The sequence below is a fragment of the Schistocerca serialis genome, chromosome 2 (assembly GCF_023864345.2).
Source record: "Schistocerca serialis cubense isolate TAMUIC-IGC-003099 chromosome 2, iqSchSeri2.2, whole genome shotgun sequence".
NCBI classification, from domain to species: Eukaryota; Metazoa; Arthropoda; class Insecta; order Orthoptera; family Acrididae; genus Schistocerca; species Schistocerca serialis.
In genome coordinates this window covers 1,161,737,846-1,161,754,980 of record NC_064639.1, presented here as the reverse complement: position 1 = coordinate 1,161,754,980, position 17,135 = coordinate 1,161,737,846, and the positions used below count along the sequence as shown (strand labels likewise).

Genomic DNA, 17,135 nt, shown 5'->3' with positions numbered 1-17,135 from the left:
AACGCCATTGCAAAAGGGAAGGTAAGAGGCAGTCGGCGTAATGAAAACCGAGAGCTCAGCCCCCACTCTGTGAGCCAGGTATCAGCGACCCTTGTGGTCACTCAAGCACGAATGGATGATGGGGCTGTGAGTGCCTCTCCATCGGCTGCCTGGTGCCTTTGTTCTGTCATATCTCTAGGTGCACCACTTCCTTCTCATCGCTGTGTTTGGCCACGGTTCACCCCCTTCTGCCAACGTAGAGTAGTGGCGTCGCTCCTATTCAAATGTCGAGCGATTCGCCAGGTACGTTTCTTTGAGCCCAACTGCACGTCCTCTCTCAGATGCAGACATCTGCATATATTGTTAGCGCGTCTGTCTGTGAGGCACAGTTTCTGTCCAACTGAGTACACGGAATGAAATTTGCAAAGCTTTATCTCCTGTATCGACTTGTCTCTTGTTTATTATCCTTGCCAGTTGCTAGGTGAAATTGCGCTGCAGCATCACACATTCATCCATCAGCAGCAAAACTTTCCATTTTTGCGTTTCCCATCCATACCTGTATGAATATCAGTTTGTGACCAGTTTACATAACTATTTTGTGGCAGTCTTTTTTTTATCTCTTAGAGTACAATCCCATTATGTTGACCTGTACGCCATTTCTCGCATCCCCATGAAATTCTGGAGGAGCACCCCTACTTTTTAGGTGCCCCTGACGTCATAGAGGCAACCATCTTGGATCTCGATATCACACAAGTTGGCAGAACTCCTACAGTGCCCAATTATGATTAACTGGGGGCCCAACTATTTTCCTTTGTTTGTACACTCCCATAGTGTGTAATTATGACTAATTGGGAGAGCGGCAGCATATCCACAACCAAGTTATTAGCTCTGTTTTATCCTTTCCGCCTCACAATGAGAGGGTGGTGGGAGGGCGCATTCATCAGTCATTCTTTTGTGTTCATATCCCCCAACCAACAGGAAAATTGCCCAGGTGGCCTAGAGTAGCCAAGACACAATTATGATTAATGGAGGTGAGGTAGGAGTTGGTGGGTAACAAATCGTTTTCTTATACCCATATCCCCAACCAACAGGACAATTGCCCAACAGCCGTCCTATGGAGGAAGGAAACAGGAGGGGGGGGGGGGGGGGTCATAAATCATTCGTTTGTGCTCATATTGCCAAATAAATAGGACGATTACCTGACAGTTGAAGTACAAGCGAGAGATGAGGGGCTCAGAAACCAGTCGTTTGTATGGTGATATGTTGGAAACGGGAGTAATAAATCAAACTGCGCCAGAACCTGCAAACCCTTACTATTCTAAACCAACAAATGTGGTGACGATGTTAACAGTTCCAGCACTCAGTGAGATAAGTTAGCAGGAGTTCCCTGCGGTTTCCTTAGTTCTCAAACAAGTTTCTTCATTATTTACTTTAACATAAATGGCTTTTCCCCTGAAATCATATGGAAAACCTAGAACCTCATTACCTCTCAATTCAGTTATATCATAAAAGCAAATATCCACGTCCAAAGCGTTAGGTCGTCCACGAATTTGAAGGTTATCTTTTTACCCAACTCGTCCATGCCAGAATTAGACAATTTACTCAGTCTATCATCTATATCAGACTGGCAGCCGGCGTATTTTGCTGCAACGAGGAGCAAGCTGCTGCTCGCATCTACTCACCACCACGTCCACTCTACCGTGAACAGGTTCAGCACTGCAACAGCTCGGGCATAAGGCAACACTTTTTGGCAGCCTACAGTGTTGCAGATTGTGCAGATGGCCGGACTTCGTATTCTGAGGACTGGCCAGTTTTATTGTCACGCTGAATGAACGCCTTGGACTTAATCTGGATGTCGAATACGGTTCTTTAATATTGTGACAGACTGAAAATTAGCTTGGATCGAATGAAAAAATGGACAGGAATCCTGAACACACTCTCCCACTCCCAAAATGAGGTCTCTCAGTATGGCAGAAGCCTATCATTGTGTTGGTGTCTAGGACTCCTCGCATACACGTATTATATCTTACGTCTTGCATTGCTGCAGGAAGAGATTATATGCAATATAATGCTTAGATTTATAACAAATGTGAGCAGTAGACTGCAGAGCACAATCTGACCACACTAGGCGAGAAATTATTTGCAAGGCTATAATGGTAAAACCTTTGAATCCATAGAAATATCATTGCGCTTAAATTCAGATAATCAATCCTTATATGCGAGAAACAGAGAAAAAGTGAAAATTATTGAGATGTGAAACAATAGCGTGAAGAAATCTTTTCGAAAGAATTATCCAAAATTAATATTATTCGTCGCGCAACTTCACAGTTTTATAGTTTGCTGAAGAGCAGAGTCTCTAGGAGAATGATGAATATCAAGTCAAGATAGTGGTGTGCGAATTAAGTCATAGTGCTTTTAAAACGTGGAATAAAAATTTCCGTTGATGAAATCGTAGAGTAAAGCCCAAGAATCCAAATTTACAATGTCATATGGCTAAGGTAATTAAACTGTCTTCAGTGTCATATAATTTCACGGATCCGGAGGAATATCGAAATTCTAGCTTTCTACGCTTTTGCGGCATGGTTGAATGATAATCTAAACTAAACCATATCTTCAGTCTCTGACCTCTCCTTATTTCACTACAAATAAGTAATTTTTTATTGTTCCTCGTTGATTGGGAGATTATCAGAGGAGCTAAAGAGAACATCTTTCATATGTTGTGAGATACACAGTAGTAAACTGCAGTGGTTTTTATGATTCTATGCAGCCTGTACTTTGCCCACAGTACGCCATACACCGTGTTTGAGAATTTTATGATGCTGTGCAGATTAATCTGACTCTCTGTCTAGTGGACTGCAAACCGTTTCGTAGATTAATTATTATCATTAAATGCCGACATTTTTTATAAATTTTAAGTTGGTTATTTTATAGAGCTTTAACAATGCCCAGTTGCTTCCTAACCACATTTGTACTATTTTCACACTGTAAGCTTTCATTTCAAAAGAGGCTGAAGCCGTCGTTAAACTCTGGTCATAATTTGTGCAGCTGTTCTGCTTCCCTCATTTATTCCAGGGTTAGCACCACTAGGCAAAGGGACACATTAATCTATATAGAACCACAAAATTCTCTAACATCGTGTACGATGTACTGTAGCCAACAACAGCCTGTGTAGGTAGTTGATTCATCACTTATTACGCTCTAGTATTGACATTCTTTCTTTGAATCACAAATGGACAGCCGGCCGGAGTGGCCGAGCGGTTCTAGGCGCTTCAGTCTGGAACCGTGCGACCGCTACGATCGCAGGTTCGAACCCTGCCTCGGTCACGGATGTGTGTGATATCCTTAGGTTAGTTAGGTTTAAGTAGTTCTAAGTTCTAGGGGACTGATGACCTCAGATGTTAAGTCCCATAGTTCTCAGAACCATTTGAACCATTTGAACAAATGAACACTAACTGTAGGCCTCAAAAACTGTATGCACGTAATGTAACAGGATAGTAAAACTGACTTAAAATGAATAAATCTCTGTGTTGCGACAAAACTGGGGCAGGGCACATCTAACGTTCAACTAATGTTATGCAAAGTGACCAGTTAATCTTTGCAATGTAGCTTCAAAGAAAAGCGATGCATATATACAAAGATGTATTCAATGATAATTTTGGGGCGTGATATACTTAATTTGAATAAGTTATATGGATTTTAGTTAGTTATTTTAGATTTGCTGTAGTCAGTTTTAGTTATTTATTTGCTTTTCGTAAAATTTTTTTGCTTAGTTTTATTTTCAGCTAGTTTCAGTTAGCTGCATGTTCCAGGACCCATAAATAATCATCTGTAGCTACATTGTGGAACTTAACAGTCCACAAATGTATGGCATTTTCTTGTAACCGTCTTTTTATTTCATCTTGATTTAATTTCACCAGTCCCACGTCCGGCCATCCTGATTTAGGTTTTTCGTGATTTCCCTAAATCGCTAAAGGCAAATGCTGGGATGGTTCCTTCTAAAGGGCACGGCCGACTTCCTTCCCCGCCCTTCCCTAATCCAATGAGACCGATGACCTAGCAGCCTGGTCTCCTCCCCCAAAGCAGCCCAACCCTCAATACAGTCAGCTGTCACTTGCATAAAAAGTCCTCTCAGGAGAGAATCCTTCTGATATGTAAAAATAAGGTGCTTCAGACTGCTTTCAACCAGCCAAAAATAAATTGGAGAAGAAATTACTAAGAAAATGTTTGAATAATACATCTTACAATTCTAGAACAACCCGCGGGGGATGGTGTACTTCACTTGAGAAAAGTTACGATTACCATTACCTTACTGGACTGCTCCCTTATTTTAGTTGTATTTACCCAGCCTAAGAGGTGATATTTACGTATTCAGCCAACTGTCTGCGCATACGCTGCATATTTGACCTGGCTGTATCATCATCAAAAGAATGAGATACTTCCCGTAGAAGTGGCTTGCGTAGGAGTAAGAAAGAGCCTGTATGCACCACATGCATTCGTAGATTTCAACAGCCTTCGGTGACTCTGGAACGTGCGCCTCGCCAGTACCAACTCCTGCCGTTAACTGATACCACTGACGGCATAGACCAATACAGTTGACAACAAAATTCTAAAACAGAAACGACAGAGTGGAGTGTCACAGTTAACCTAACATTATGGGGACTGTAGCCATCAAAATTTAAGTTCGAATAAACCAAGAAATAAGTCATTCTACTAATTTACAGAAGATTTAATGATGCTCAAGGTTGATTTAGAAACAAGCGTGACAAAAAAGAATCACATCGGTGTTTCAGTCAATGTGTTCTACTAACAAAATCAGCCTATGTGGTGACTGTATTTATTTCTTACACAGCCATATAGATACATGGGTAAATACAAGAAAACGTCAGTCCAAGCTCTTGTGTAAAGTGATGTACTGCGTTTACTGTAAAAAGTTTTTGTCAAGACCTTTCAAAGTGATTCTCTCTTCTGACGAGAAAGTAAACAATTTCTGTTTTACTTAAGACTGAAGGCTTTACTTGCCGTTGTCACTGGTGATAAAATCTTCCGAGTGATGTTATCACGCGACCTAACCACTCAGGTTTTATCACCAACCTTCGTTTCTTTTATCTCCGTTTCTCGTGACAGACGCTGTCCCGGCGAAGTAGGTCGTTCGGTTACAAGACTTCCTGAAGACATGGGGCAAGGTGATCGGGTGGATGTAGTAGATCTCGACGTTGGAAAAGCATTTCACTTGGTACCACGTTAACGCTTACTAACGAAAGCATTATCTTATGAGGGATCAGATAAAATTTGTGACTGGGTTGACGATTACTTGGTAGGTAAAAAGCTGTGTGTTGTCTTAGATGGAGAGTCATTAATATGCTATATAGAAATAGCTTCAAGAATGGCCTATGTAAATTAATTGGTTGCTTGGCGTTTATGTTATACATCAATGACCTGTCGTATGTTATTAATGGCAACCTTATACTTTTTACAAACTATGGAGTTATCTGTAAAGAAGTATATCTGAAAAAAAGCTCAAATTTTCATTCAGTTATTGATTAAGTTTCAAAGTGGTGCAAAGACTGGAAACTTACCTTCAATTTTCGCAAATGTAAAATAGTGAATGCAACAAAACGGAAAATGTAATGTCCTATGAACTACAATACCAGTGAGTCACAACTAGAATCAGCCAAATGATGCAAATACCTAGTACTAACAATATGAGAAGATATGAAATGGAACGATGACATAGGCTGATGTGTAGATACGGTACACTGACTGACAAAAGATGTGAAGCACACGAAGGAGGAGGAGGAAATTAAATGAAATTTCTTGAGTTGGGAGGGTATTTGATGACATTTCAGTGATTACAATAGCGAGTCAAATTTGCGAAGAACTTTTCAGCATGAGCTCACTTATCAGTGTGACGTTTCAACTGCTCTGGCCTGCATCCATGCACTGATTTGGCTGGCGAGGCAAATGTGTGCACTCCTGAGCCGAACTGGCCCACAGCTGTTCTAACTGGTCCTTGAGATTCTGGATACTTGCACTTGCTGGTCCCACACGTGCTCTCTCGGAGACACATCTGGGATCTTTCTGGCCTGGGAGTGCATCGACATCACGCAGACAGTTCACAGAGGCCCCCCTCCAAGTGTGGATGGACAGTATCCTGTTGAAAAATTGCATCACTACACTGTCTCATGAGAGGTAAAACATAAGGAAGTAGGACGCCTGTGACTTTTGTGTCATCACAGTTCCCTCGTTCGCTATCAGTCATTGCGTGAGGTCAAATCCGATGGTTCCCCACGCCATGAAGCCTCAGAGTCTCTCCAAAACACTGGAAGGTAGCCACCAGACTCGACGACGGTGGTCATCCGGGGTAGCACAGAACCGTAATTCATCGCTGAACACACTGGACCCCCTTCATCAGCAGTCCACGCTTCCCCGTCACGGTACCACTCCTGACGCAGCCACTGGTGTTTTTGGCGTTGACAGCAGAGCCCACACATGGGACGGTAGCCCCCTAGTAGGGTGCTGCTAGTCTCTGACCAATAGGGCGTGATGACATAGACTATTGCAGGGAGTCATTTACTTATTCTCAGTTGACATGCACAGATTTTAAGGGACTACGATGTGCCTGGTACAAAATTGGGCGATTCTCCCATGTGGTGGTCAGACATGGCCGACCAGAATCTTGATGACGAATATATCTGCCATAATGTTCCCGTCCGGCCATTGTCACATCCAAATGTCCCAAAAATTTGGACTGCACAATTCAACCAGCTGGCCAAATGTAGACCCAAAATGAAACTCCAATTGTAATGACAGATGTTGATGACGCTGTCTCCCAGAAGCATGGGGCGTCTTCGTGCCCTTCACAGCGATCACCCAGCATTTGAGCACTCACACTCCTTCTATACCTCATCAGTGCTCGCAACAATAACAGACATCAACTGCACTAATGGACTGTGTTGGTCATTCTACCTGTGACAGAGAATTCCACTCTTATCATATCGATAGCCGCCGATGATGTGTACATTTACGGTGTTACATCGATGTCTGAGCAAGTCTTCTTGACGCTTCACCTTTTTTTTTTTTCAGGCAGTGAAGGTGACAGGGTTTGATTCACTGGTAGAATACAGAGAAAATGTTATGTCTGCAAAAGGAGACTGCATACAAAACACTCTTTCGAACCATCTTAGATTGTTGGTCGAGTGTGTGGGACCAACACCACTGGGAAGAGACCCCCGTGGGATGGGACGGGGCAGCTGGAGACTGCATAGTTTGAATAAGCCAGTATTCGACCCGAGTCACCACACCCAAGTGACAGCACATAAAAGTTTTACGCAGAGATTTGAATGCGCGAATTTATTTTTTGGCCCTTATGCAAGGCCACTTGAGTTGGTTAAATCGGAAACAAAGAAAGGAGAAAGAACACGTTTATAATATGTATATGAGAACTGGGTGTACTTCCTAATCTCCTTCTCCCCCCCGTCTCTGTGTGTCTCCTCCTCTTTCTCTCTCTGCTCATCTTCTCCCGCCCCCTCTCTGTCTGTCTTCATCTCCTCCTGCCCTTCTCTCTTCCTCTCTATCACCTCCTCCCCCTTTCTATGTTCTTCTTCTCCTCCCACCTCTCTCTATCTCCTCCTGTGTAAGTACTACGGTTTTAATAAACCTTTTTTTTAATCTCAATCTACATCTACATATACATGGACACTCTGCAAATCACATTTAAGTGCCTGGCAGAGGGTTCATCGAACCACCTTCACAATTCTCTATTATTCCAATCTCGTATAGCGCGCGGAAAGAACGAACACCTATATCTTTCCGTACGAGCTCTGATTTCCCTTATTTTATCGTGGTGATCGTTTCTCCCTATGTAGGTCGGCATCAACAAAATATTTTCGCATTCGGAGGAGAAAGTTGGTGATTGGAATATCGTGAGAAGATTCCGTCGCAACGAAAAATGCCTTTCTTTTAATGATGTCCAGCCCAAATCCTGTATCACTTCTGTGACACTCTCTCCAATATTTCGCGATAATACAAGACGTGCTGCCTTTCTTTGAACTTTTTCGATGTACTCCGTCAGACCTGTCTGGTAAGGATCCCACACCGCGCCGCAGTATTCTAAAAGAGGACGGACAAGTGTAGTGTAGGCAGTCTCCTTAGAAGTTGTGTTGCATTTTATAAGTGTCATGCCAATAAAACGCAGTCTTTGATTAGCCTTCCTCACAACATTTTCTATGTGTTCCTTCCAATTTAAGTTGTTCATAATTGTAATACCTAGGTATTTAGTTGAATTTACGGCTTTTAGATTAGACGTGTAACCGAAGTTTAACGAGTTCCTTTTAGCACTCATGTGGATGACCTCATGCTTTTCGTTATTTAGGGTCAACTGCCACTTTTCGCACCATTCAGATATCTTTTCTAAATCGTTTTGCAGTTTGTTTTGATCTTCTGATGACTTTATTAGTCGATAAACGACAGCGTCATCTACAAACAACCAAAGACGGCTGCTCAGATTTTTTATTTATTTATTTATTTATTTATTTATTGTTCCGTGGGACCAAATTAAGGAGAAGTTTCCATGGTCATGGAACGAGTCAATACATGAAATTATAACACGATATTAGAAACAGATAAAATGAAATATAAAAAAAAAACATATTCAGGTGACAAGTCGTAAGTTTAAATGAAGACAAATCAACAATGTAACACTGGAATTTGCTTAATTTTTTAGCTCTTCCAGGAGCTCCTCGACAGAATAGAAGGAGTGAGCCATGAGGAAACTCTTCAGTTTAGACTTAAAAGAGTTTGGGCTACTGCTAAGATTTTTGAGTTCTTGTGGTGGCTTACTGAAAACGGATGCAGCAGAATACTGCACTCCTTTCAGCACAAGAGTCAAGGAAGTGCATTCTACATGCAGATTTGATTTCTGCCTAGTATTAACTGAGTGAAAGCTGCTAACTCTTGGGAATAGGCTAATATTGCTAACAACAAACGACATTAAAGAAAATATATACTGTGAGGGCAATGTCAGAATTCCCAGATTTTTGAATAGGGGTCGACAAGAGGTTCTCGAACTTACACCACATATAGCTAGAACAGCCCGTTTTTGAGCCAAAAATACACTTTTTGAATCAGAAGAATTACCCCAAAAAATAATACCATACGACATAAGCGTATGAAAATATGCGAAGTAGACTACTTTTCGTGTTGAAGTGTCACTTATTTCAGATACTGTTCTAATGGTAAATAAAGCAGCATTTAGCTTCTGAACAAGATCCTGGACATGGGCTTTCCACAACAGCTTACTATCTATCCGAACGCCTAGGAATTTGAACTGTTCCGTTTCGCTTATAATACGCCCATTCTGTCTGATCAAAATATCGGTTCTTGTTGAATTGTGAGTTAGAAACTGTAAAAACTGAGTCTTACTGTGATTTAGCATCAAATTATTTTCCAAAAGCCACGAACTTATTTCATGAACTACATTATTTGTTACTGTTTCAATATTACACACAAGATCCTTCACTATCAAGCTGGTGTCATCAGCAAACAGAAATATTTTTGAATCACCTGTAATACTAGAAGGCGTATCATTTATATAAATAAGAAACAGCAGTGGCCCCAGCACCGACCCTTGGGGAACGCCCCACTTAACAGTGCCCCATTGGGACTGAACATCACTACCACTCTCAATATTGCGGAGAATTACCCTCTGCTTTCTGTTCTTAAAGTAAGAGGCGAAGCAAGTGTAAGCTACTCCCCTTACTCCATAATGGTCCAACTTCTGCAGTAATATTTTGTGGTCAACACATTCAAAAGCCTTCGTTAAATCAAAGAAAACACCTAGCGTTCGCAACCTTTTATTTAATCCGTCCAAAACCTCACAGAGAAAAGAGAATATAGCATTTTCAGTTGTTAAACCATTTCTAAAACCAAACTGAACATTTGACAGCAAATTATGTGAATTTAAATGCTCCAGTAACCTTGTATATACAACCCTCTCGATAACTTTAGCAAACTCCGATGGCATAGAAATAGGTCTAAAATTGTCAACATTATCAATGTCTCCCTTTTTAAAAAGTGGCTTCACTACCGTGTACTTTAATCGGTCAGGAAACCGACCACTCCTAAATGAAAAGTTACAGATATGGCTGAGAACTGGGCTAACATACATAGAACAATACTTCAGTATTCTCCTAGATACCCCGTCATATCCATGAGAGTCCTTGGTCTTTAGTGATTTAATTATTAACCCAATCTCCCTCTTGTCAGTATCATGGAGGAGCATTTCAGGTAACAGTCTCGGAACACTTTTTTCTAAGAGCGCTATATGATTCCCTGTTGGGACTAGGTTTCTATTTAGTTCACCGATATATTCAGAAAGTGATTATTAAATACTGTACATATATGCGACTTATCAGTAACACGGACATTCCCACTACGCACTGATTCTATATCCTCGACCTGTCTCTGCAGACCAGCAACTTCCTTTACGACTGACCATATGGTTTTAATTTTATCCTGAGACTTAGCTATTCTATCTGCATACCACATACTTTTTGCCTTCCTAATAACATTTTAAGCACCGTACAATACTGTTTGTAATGGGCTGCTGCATTTAGATTTTGACTGTTTCTAACGTTTTGATATAATTGCCACTTTGTTCTACAAGATATTCTTATCCCTTTAGTCAGCCACCCAGGCTGCCTGTTTGTGCTAGTACCCTGTTTTAAACGTTCTAACGGAAAGCAACTTTCAAAGAGCATGAGAAAAGTCTTGAGAAAAGCATTATATTTATCGTCTACTGTATCAGCGCTATAAACATCTTGTCACTCTTGTTCCTTTATAGGGTTTACAAAGGTCTCTACAGTAACTGGATCAGCTTTCCTGAACAGCTGATGACTATATTTAACACGTGTTGCAGCATAAAAATCTTTTAAAGTTAAAATTTGCGCATCATGATCTGAAAGGCCATTCACCTTTCTGCTAACAGAATGCCTTTCTAGTAATAAGGAATGAACAAAAATGTTGTCTATGGTTGTTCTACTGTTCCCTTGCACTCTCGTTGGAAAGAATACGGCTTGCATAAGATTATATGAATTAAAGAGGTCTACCAGCATCCTCTTCCTTGCACAATCACTTATACAATTAATATTGAAGTCACCACATATAACTAACTTTTTGTATGTCCTATAAAGTGAACGAAGAACCTCCTCTAGCTTTAGCAAAAATGTTTTGAAATTGGAGTCTGGGGATCTGTAAATAACAACAGTTACAAGTTTAGCTCCGTTAAATTTAACCACACCTGCACAACATTCAAACACCTTTTCAGTGCAGTACTTTGAAACATCAGTTGACTCAAATGCGATGCCGTTTTTCACATACATGGCTACTCCCCCACACCGCAAAGAGCTCCTCGAAAAGCAGCCAGCCAACCTGTATCCTGGTAAAGGAAGCCTCTGAATTATCTCCTTATTTAAGAAGTGTTCAGATATACCAATAATTTCAGAGTCAACATCTATAAGCAGTTCACTAACTTTATCTCTAATACCTTGTATATTTTGATGAAATATACTAATTCCCTCATTACTCGGATACCTAAGCTTTGTCAAAAGTGATTCCCTTGTTAGAGAGACTTCCCTTAAGCAGGAATACCTATCAGCTGACTTCAGTCTAAAAAAGGTGCAGCTCTAACACCCACTACTGCAGGAATTTTCCCATGAGTGATCCCACCAACCCCACCTATGCTGTCACCTATAAGCTTTGCCAACCTCCCCTTCCCATACCTGTCGAGGTGCAGGCCGTGTCTAGTGAAACCCGTCCTGCTGATAGACTCCACTGACACCACTGAAATGTGACCCATGCTTTCTGTCATCAGTGCACCCCCAAGTCTCATGTTATTACGCCTGACGGCTGTATTAAGATGAGGCCGATCGTGACGCTAAAACAGTTCCACGAAATGCACATTCGTGTTGCCAGTCTGAGTGGCTATCTTTTCCAGGTCACCATCTATGTTATACTCCCCATCCCTATCAAAACTATTACCAGCCCCACCCACAATCACTACCTGATCCTCTTTAGTAAAATCCCTACATAGCCCCCCCTATGTTAACAGTCACCTGAGCCAACCCTGCATTAGGCTTCACAATGCTGGTGACCTGGTACTCACTCCCCAGCACTTCCTGCAACTGCTGGCCTACACCTCTGCCATGAGAACTACCTAACAGCAGAACCTTCTTCCTCTTCGACTTTGCAACTGTTCTAGCCACCGTAACTACTGAGGTCTGCTGCATACTTCCTACATCTACAGCTACTAGAGATTCCTCTCCACTAGACTCTGACAGTTGGTCATATCTATTGTAAACACCAATCGTAAAACTATCTGAAAATCTTCTTCTCCTAGCAGATCTCTTGCCAACAGCCAGCTCCCATTCCCCAACCCCCTTCTCCCTCCTCATGCTATCTAGCTCCTCCTGTGTGTTTTTCAACTGCACCTGAAGGGCACAGATCTTACGCTCCTGCTCCTCTATCAACTTACTCTTGCTACATAACCTGCAGTTCCAGGAGAGGATCTCACCAGAATGCCCACTGGCTTCCCCACTGCATTCCCCCCAGTGAAAATACTTCGAACAAGTCTCACACCGCAATCCACTTCTCACGAACCTACGGCAAAGCCCACACTTCTCACTCATGGTAAAGTTTTACTTTTTCTAAGTTCCGCTACTACAATAAGAAGATGTTAAAAATCTGACTACAATAATCACAAACTTGCTCTACAAGGGAAGTAACTACTATTATTAACAGTATTAATAAACAACAAATGTGAATAAAACAATAGACTAATACAGAAAGAGAATCAAACGTCTAATGACACTGTAACGAAGCTGTAAACAGTTCCTAAAAGGTTCTTCTGAAATTATTTCACCAGAAAACACCAAGAACACCGGTTGAAGACTACTAAAGTTCCTAAATAAACTACTATACACAAACAATTAATTAGTACGTAGCTTTCGATGCGCCGCTACAGCTGCAACTGGTCAGCGCGGAATGTAAACACGAGCAAGAGGTTAAGTTGCTCGATACGAAACACTCACAAATATCGGGTCACAACACAAGAAAGGCAGAGGTGAATGAAGAAACCACTAATACGTCACTTATATAGTAAATACTATCACAAAAACCGTTAAAATATATATCTGAAACCTAAAAAATATATGAAAACTTAGAGAGCGATCTCACACGCAGTCACTCGCTTATGACGTCTCCCAAATCGTTTATATAGATAACGAACAGCAAAGGGCCTATAACACTACCTTAGGGAATGGCAGAAATCACTTTTGCTTTACTCGATGACTATCCGTCAGTTACTACGAACTGTGACCTGTCTAACAGGAAATCACAAATACAGAACATAACTGAGATGATATTCCATAAGCACGCAATTCCACTGAGAGCCGCTTGTGTGTTACAGTGTCAAAAGCCTTCCGGAAATCCAGAAATACGGAATCAATCTGAAATCCCTTGTCGATAGCATTCAACACTTCATGTGAATAAAGAACTAGTTGTGTTTCACCGGGACGATGTTTTCTAAACCCACATTGACTGTGTGTCAATAGACCGTTTTCTTCGAGGTTATTCATTGTGTTCGAACACAATATATGTTCCAAAATCCTTATAGTTTTCTCCTCTGAAGATAGTAGTTGTAACTGAAACCGGTAGAAAATATACAGTTGTACAGTTAATGATGCACGTACGCTTTTTTAAAAATGCGTATCAGCCGTAGACAGCCCCCTAAGGAAACTTTTTCTTAAAACGAGTGTTTGTAAAATAAAGGTTCAACCTGTTGTCCGTGAACCAGTTTCAAACCTGTTCCATTATTCTCCTCCCTTTTTTTGTTACGGATGTCTTCGGACTCTTTATCAGATTACATGTGTCTCAGTGAACACAATAGGATATCAGGTATTCTGCAATGTCCCTGATGAATTATGAGCGTTGGTCAACAACAGCAATCGGCCAAGTACTGAACCTTGCTGGGCACCATATCTAACGTCTCTACTCCGAATTTAGTTTTATTTCTGTGGTATAATTTGTTAATGTGACCCTGCGCTTTCGCCGGCCGGAGTGGCAGAACGGTTCTAGGAGCTTCAGTCTGGAACCGCGCGACCGCTACGGTCGCAGGTTCGAATCCTGCCTCGGGCATGGATGTATTTGATGTTCTTAGGTTAGTTAGGTTTAAGTAGTTCTAAGTTCTAGGGGACTGATGACCTCAGAAGTTTAGTCCCATAGTGCTCAGTGCCATTTGAACCATTTGAACCTGCGCTTTCTAGTGTTAAGTTATGACTGTGTACGTGCAAGGGAAAGGGTTTTGAAGCCTTATCATTTTCATATTTTTACTGCAAAGAAGTACATGAACTCCAGTACTGGTAAACACGTTACACGGTACTGTCTCATTAAATACCGGTTTTAAATTGTACTGCCTATTTAGATTGACGTACTGTTCCTGTAATTTATGGTATTATGATTTGGTGTGAAAGCATCCGAAACTAACTGTCAGCCAAAAGTGTACTGCCACTGTCACATGAAAGAAAACTAAGTATTTTGCATGACTGACTCTTACACAGCCAAAGAAAAAAAGAAAAAAGAAAAAAACTGTTGGCCTATGTACCTTAAAAATACGACTGTTCGTCCGCTCTCTTGATGGTGACCTTATTCAGCAGCTTAAGAAGCGTTAGGGGTGTTCAGAGGCAAAGAACGCCACATTTAAATACGGTGTAGTTAATGCTGCATCATATTAACTTCTTACTCTAAGCTTCGAAACGTGTGGTCTGGAACCCAACGACATGTTAATCTGTTTAAATATTTCGTTAATGCAATTATCGGCTTGTAAATACTTCATAAAATGCATTACACACAATTGCTGACTTTTCTTATGTTTCATTTTGACCGGTTTCGGCCATAAACCATATTCACGGTCCTGTACGAAATACAAAACAAAGATTATATCAAAATGCAGAAAAGACATCACGTACAGTGTCACAAAAATTATTTAGAATGTAACAATCATGCCATGGGCTGGCTCCCTAATGGGCCATAGCTGTTCTTATCATGGCTATGGTAATTTGTGGCTGACTTTACTGAAGATGATTCATATACTGGGGTGTTTAATAGTTATTGCTTTACTGGACGGTACTTTTCCCAAAAAAAAAAAAAAAAATCTGTAAACTGATTTAATACCTTTTAGCTATGTATGTTAGCATGAACTGGATATTTTCTGCATGGTATTTACCCCATACTGATAACTTTTTATATTTTACTGTAAAGATTTCATTCTTTAGTCTTTATGAAGACAAAGGGTATTGTTAGCGTAGTGTAATTATGTATGTGTAAAAAAACTTATGAAATTTTGTTTTAAATGTTTATTTCTTTTTTGAAAATGTTCGGTTGGAATATGTTTGGTTAGGAGACGTATGATTAGTGTTATCTTGATATTGACTACGAATATACTATCTCTGAATTGTTGTTTACTGTGAGTTATGCCCGTGTGATGCCAGTGTATGTCTCGTGTTAGTTCTCTTCAGTTACTTGTTCTTCACACAGGTGGCGTACTTGTAATGGTTCGAAATGAACGATACTCTTACTTCTGGTATGTAATGTTGGTTGCAGACTCAATTTTCGGCGTAAATAATTTTTATGTTATTACATTCGAAATAATCTTGTGATCTTATAGATCATATCTTTTCTGCATTTTGACACGATTTTTGTTTTATATTTCGTACAGGAGCGTGAACATGTTTTATGACCGAACTCGGTCGGAATAAAATACAAATTGAGTCAGCAACTGTGTGTCACGCGTTTTATAAAATGTTATATTCATCAGGTTACCCTCCATTCAGAGGCTCTCGCATGCAGCGACCGTTATTGACTTGTAAATAATAGATTTCAGCTATCAGTCGTCCTTTTCAATTTTTATTGGCAGATCTAGATTTCAGTTAGAAACTAGCCATTCTCAATGCACTATCATTTTTGATCAATGCATGTGATGCCTGTTGGGCAGGCTTCATCCACAGTTCCTTGAATGCTAATGTATTGAATACTAATGTGTTCAATGACCTGTGGATGAAGCCCGGCCAACAGGCATCACATGCATTGATCAAAAACGATAGTGCATTGAGAATGGCTAGTTTCTAACTGAAATCTAGCTCTGCCAATAAAATTTCAAAAAGGCGACTGATAGCTGAAGTATTATTTACAAATGTTATGTTGTTTGTAGAAACACGTCGGGAACAACGCCTCAAAAATCAACAGTCTCGCACTCTGCCACTAGACCCGCGACGAAATAGCGCCTAATAGCGAAGTACCACTGCAGTGTCCTCCTAGCGTTATTGAACAAAACCGGAAGTACGCCATACAATTATAAATCACCGTTAGCTGACATAGTAACTGAAACAGCGAACACTGCTTTCTGACGCCATAAGGTTCTAGCCAGGTAAGTCTTTGCACAGGTCGTGACCCCCTCGTAACTAATTCGTAACCAACATAAAACTCAGCCGGATTGCGCTGAGGACTCACTTTTGACGAGGATGGCAGAAGTGTAGGATGCCGGCGCTGAACCCGCGGCCGTTCTTCGCTGGAGACTCCGGCTTCGCTTCTGGCCACGACGTCAGGTGAGCTCGCGTCCCGGCGCTGAGCGTCGACGGGCGATCACGTGGTCCTCCGCCCCACCGCCGCAGCCGTCTACCTCCGTTGGCGCGCTGCGAATCGTCCTTGGTGCGAATCTCCGCCAATCCGGGGCTGCCTCCTCCCATCGCCTACCGCGTCGTTTGCTGGTCAGCTGGCTGCTGCGGAAAAGCCGGTACGACGAGAGGAACGAACGAGTCATCGCTCGAGTAGACTTCAGCTGAGAACTACACGAAACGTGTAAACTTACTAAGCCCCGTTTATACGCTTCCACTTACCTCTCCCGTGCTGCTGCCGTACGGAATATCGAACATACAGGAACCAGCGGAAAAATTTTCCTATCGGAGCACGGAAAATACGAATATCTTCCTGTTTGCTTAAAAGACTTTGACTGAATGTTGTATCATTAAAAAAAGCGCGAATATTTCGCATGCGAAAATTTTTGGGGAAATTTTTAAAGTACATCTCACCTCATACTCCCACGAGTT

General features: G+C 41.2%; 1 protein-coding gene across 1 annotated transcript in view; it reads right to left on the bottom strand.

The window, feature by feature from the left end:
• LOC126458623 (uncharacterized) overlaps positions 1 to 16,693 on the bottom strand; it is a 77,161-nt gene extending 60,468 nt beyond the window's left edge. The window contains exon 1 of the mRNA XM_050095790.1: positions 16,540 to 16,693. The gene's annotated coding sequence lies outside the window, so the exon portion shown is untranslated. The remainder of the gene's footprint in view (positions 1 to 16,539) is intronic.
• Positions 16,694 to 17,135: the final 442 nt, after the last annotated feature.